At 41.1% G+C, this 4,819-nt stretch overlaps 1 long non-coding RNA gene across 1 annotated transcript in view; it reads right to left on the bottom strand.

The window, feature by feature from the left end:
* LOC118768181 overlaps nucleotides 1-2,297 on the bottom strand; it is a 21,353-nt gene extending 19,056 nt beyond the window's left edge. Inside the window, exon 1 of the long non-coding RNA XR_005004035.1 lies at nucleotides 2,141-2,297. This is a non-coding gene — a long non-coding RNA (uncharacterized LOC118768181). The remainder of the gene's footprint in view (nucleotides 1-2,140) is intronic.
* Nucleotides 2,298-4,819: the final 2,522 nt, after the last annotated feature.

Below are 4,819 nucleotides of genomic sequence, written 5' to 3'. Positions count from 1 at the left end.
CTCTTAGTTAGGTTCCACTTAATGGCTAACCACAGCAATCAGTATCTAACATCTGTGACTACATTTAATTGTTAGTCACTGTGTGCATTCTTCCGATGAGTAATTCCATGTGTCTTACGCTGGACAATAAAAATTGTCTGAACTGTATATTAGTATAAATAAATAAAGAACACAGGTGCAGGAGTGGCTGTGTAGTAAGTAGCTTGTTTACCAACCACATGGTTCCAGGTTCAGTCCCACTGCGTGGCACCTTGGGCAAGTGTCTTCTACTATAGCCTTGGGCCGACCAAAGCCTTGTGAGTGGATTTGGTAGACGGAAACTGAAAGAAGCCCGTCGTATATATGTATATACATATATGTGTGTGTGTGTTTGTGTGTCTGTGTTTGTCCCCTAGTATTGCTTGACAACCGATGCTGGTGTGTTTATGTCCCCGTCACTTAGCGGTTCGGCAAAAGAGACCGATAAAATAAGTACTGGGCTTACAAAGAATAAGTCCCAGGGTCGAGTTGCTCGATTAAAGGCGGTGCTCCAGCATGGCCGCAGTCAAATGACAGAAAGAAGTAAAAGAGTAAAAGAGTAACACAAGTTTTATTACTCTTTATTATTATATATTTATATATTGGGCTCATTTCTAGGGCTATCTCCACTACAATAATCCCTCGACTATCCTGGGTGTTACGTTCCAAAAGCTCTCATGATAGGTGAAAATCCACTAAGTAGAAACAGTACTGCACCGTATATATATTTTTTATCATTTTTATAACTCTTTACTCTTTTACTCTTTTACTTGTTTCAGTCATTTAACTGAGGCCATGGTGGAGCACCGCCTTTAGTCGAGCAAATCAACCCCAGAACTTAGTAAGCCTAATACCTATTCTATCGCTCTCTTTTGCCAAACCACTAAGTTACAAGGACGTAAACACATCAGTATCGGTTGTCAAACGATGTTGGGGGAACAAACACAGACACACAAACATATACACACACATACATACATATATATATACACATATATGACGGGCTTCTTTCAGTTTCCATCTACCAAATCCACTCACAAGGCTTTGGTAGGCCCGAGGCTATAGTAGAAGACACTTGCCCAAGTTGCCACACAGTGTGACTGAACCCGGAACCATGTGGTTCATAAGCAAGCTACTTACCACACAGCCAATCCTAAGCCTATATGGCCACTCCTACGCCTATATAGCCTATATAATTTGTATATATTTATTTTATTATAAATGCAAAACATCACCACACACTCACCTCCCAAGTTTCATTTTCCATACAGTATGTGTGATTCTTTGTTCACTCGTCTAAGGTACTGTATGCATTTTCTTTTAATATATTTTGATTAATGTCTTATACAGTGCAGTACTGTACTATATTTTTATTTATTAATTTATTAATTTCTAGGTGTGAGAATATTTATTTTACCACAGAAATAATTAAAAATCTAAAAGAAATATAAATACCTATTGGCTGGGATATGTAACACACTGCCTAATTACCAATCTTGAGAAATTAGGCTTCTCAAAACCAGAAAAGAGAAAGCTAATCCGAAGACTACAGATCCAATCCATCACTGGAACTGTAAAAATCTGTAAAGCTTTCCAGAAGTTTATCATTTAAATATATATGAGCATGTTTAGATATGTAACTATATGCATGAGAATACATACATAAAACACAAATCTGCACATACATACATACATACATACATACATACATACAAACATAAATACCCTGTTGTCGATGTAGAAATTCCAATGAAGGAACCTTGGATCTAGGTTAGAAACCGGTTCTTTCTCTGTTGGCAAGAAATCTTGAAATAAAATTGAACAATGACATACATATATCAGACTGTAGGGTGTGAATTGAGGGAAGTTTGGCTGCTATTTCTACCAGGTCTAGCTACCACGTAGAGGTATCCCTCATTGGCTCATACATACGTATTATACATACATAAGACAGTTGTGAATGATTTGAGGGAGATTTGGCTGCTATTTCAAAAGGATTTAGCTTCTATGTAGAGGTAAGACAGTAGAGTGTGATTTGAGGGAGATTTAGCTGCTATTACTACAAGTTCTAGGTACAGTGAAGCTGTCACCCTCATTGGCTCATATATGCATTTATACATACATAAATGAGTAGGGTGTGATTTGAGGGAGATTTGGCTGCTATTTCAACCAGGTCAAGCTACCATGTACAGGTCTCCCTCATTGACTCATACCTACATATATACATACATAAGACAGAACAGTTTGATTTGAGTGAGACCTGGCTGCTATTTCTACTAGGTCTATCAACCATGTAGAGGTCTCCCTCATTGGCTCATACATACTTATATACATACATAAGACAGTAGGGTGTGATTTGAGGGAGATTTGGCTGCTATTTCAAACATGGCCATCTACCACGTAGTGGACTTCCTCCCTCATTTTGTATGTAAGGTATGCAAAGTCACAGAGGCTCTTAAGTGGAAGTAAATTGGCGAGTGGTTTGGGCGGTAGTAGAAAGGGGCTGGAGGGGTATTTCACACCCGGGAGGGACACTACATTATGCAAAGAGGTTGATAATTATGGCGATGGTAATAGCAAGAGGGGTGAGTGGAGGAGGGTGGAGAGAATTGGTGGTGGGCGATGATGATCATGGTGAGGGGCTGGTTGAGATGACGGTGTGGTCGTAGTATTGGTATTATAGTGGTGGTGGTGGTATTGGTGGTGGTGGTGGTGGTTGTGGTGGTGGTGGTGGTGGTATTGGTGGTTGTGGTGGTGGTGGTGGTGGTAGTATTGGTGGTTTGGTGGTGGTGGTGGTATTGGTGGTGGTGGTGGTGGTGGTTGTGGTTGTGGTTGTGGTGGTGGTGGTTGTGGTGGTGGTGGTGGTTGTAGTGGTGGTGGTTGTAGTGGTGGTGGTTGTGGTGGTATTAGTGGTGGTGGTGGTTGTGGTTGTGGTTGTGGTGGTGGTGGTGGTGCTGGTGCTGGTGGTGGTATTGGTGGTGGTGGTGGTGGTGTTGGTGGTGGTGGTGGCCATCTGAAGTAACACTGGTGGTATGGTATTTTGTCTGAGTGAGAGTTGGTGGTGATTTTGGTGATGGTAGTGGTGGTTGGGATGATAAAGATGGTATTGGTGATAGTATGGGTGGTGGTGATAGTCCTGGTGATGTAACTGTCACTGTAAACTCAACCATTATAAATTGTTAGTTAAATAACAATTTGGTTTCTGTAACATTTCACACAAGTAGACTTAGACATGGCTGTGTGGTTAAGAAGCTTCCTTTACAGCCACCAGGTTCCTGGTTCAATCCTGTTGCTGCACCCACTTTAGACAAGTGTCGTCTATTATGGCCCCAGGCTGACCAAAGCGTTGTGAGTAAATTTGGAAGAAAACTGAAAAAAGCCCATCCTCCTATCCCACCTCACCCCCATCCCATATGTGTATATGTGTGTATATATATATCTGTGTGTGTCTTTGTGTACCCGTTTGTCCTCGAACAGCTTGACAATCAGTGTTGGTTTGTTTATGTCCTTGTAACTTAGTTGTTCAGCAAAAGAGACCAATAGAATAAGTACCAGACCTAGAAATACTCAACCCTTCAAGGTGGTGCCCCAGCATGGCTGCAGCCCAGTCAAATGTCTAAATAAAAGTTAAAAGGTGTATATGTGTGTGTGTATATATATATATATAATATATTTAGACTAATATTGAACAGTAAAAATGAGTGCTCAACACCGCATGGTGGATGGTTATTTGTGGGTCAACAAGGCTACCAATGGTTTCGTTTTAAGAGAGATCTTTACAGTTGTTCAAGCATACTTCATGGAAATATCATTTAGTGTCTGCTTTCTATAATGGCATGGGTTGGATGGCTTGACCGAAACTGGTGAACTGGAGAGCTGCAACAGATTCCAATCTGATTTGCCATCGTTTCTACAGCTGGATGCACTTCCTGACACCAACCACTCCAAAAGTGTAATGGGTGCTTTTTACATGTCACCAGCAGAGGTGCTTGTTATATGATACCAGCATTGGCCCTGACTAGGATTCCACTTGGCGTGACGTATCTTCTCAAGCATGGCATTTCACCAAAGATCTCGGCCACTTATCACCTCTGTGAGGCTCAATATTCAAAGTCATGTGACACCAACATTAGCCATGGCTGTGATTTCATTTTGCTTGATGGATCTTCTCAAGCACAACATATTCTTTTCTTTTCTACTCTTGGCACAAGGTCTGAAATTTTCAGGATGGAGGCCATTCAATTAGATTGAACCCAGTACGTAAATGGTACTTAATTTCTCAACTCCGAAAGGATGAACGGTGGAATTTGAACTCAGAATATAAAGACAGACAAAATACTGCTAATCATTTCACCCGGCATGCTAGCATTTCTGCACAACATTTTGTCAAAGGTCTCAGTCATTTATCATTGCCTCCATGAGGTCCAACGTTCAAAGGTCATGTGTCATCACCTCACCCTACATCTTCCTAAGTCTACCTCTTCCACAGGTTCCCTCCACAGTTAGAGGTCGACAATGTGTGTGTGTGTGTGTGTGTCTTTGCCCGCGTTTGTTCCTCACCAATTCTTGACAACAAAGGTTGGTTTGTTTACATCCTTGTAACTTAGCAGCTTGGCAAAGGAAACTGTTGGAATAAGTACCACATTCAGAATAAAATAAGTACTGGCATCGGGGTGGGGGTCGACCCACTACTTATCTCATGTTCATAAAACTTTAAGCAATGCAAATTTAAGACAAACAGCCAATACACATAGAGAGATAGATACTATGAAATACTTCCATGCCTGCCACCTCTGACAAG

Source organism: Octopus sinensis, linkage group LG27, assembly GCF_006345805.1.
Source record: "Octopus sinensis linkage group LG27, ASM634580v1, whole genome shotgun sequence".
NCBI classification, from domain to species: Eukaryota; Metazoa; Mollusca; class Cephalopoda; order Octopoda; family Octopodidae; genus Octopus; species Octopus sinensis.
This window is presented reverse-complemented; position numbering and strand designations above follow the sequence as displayed.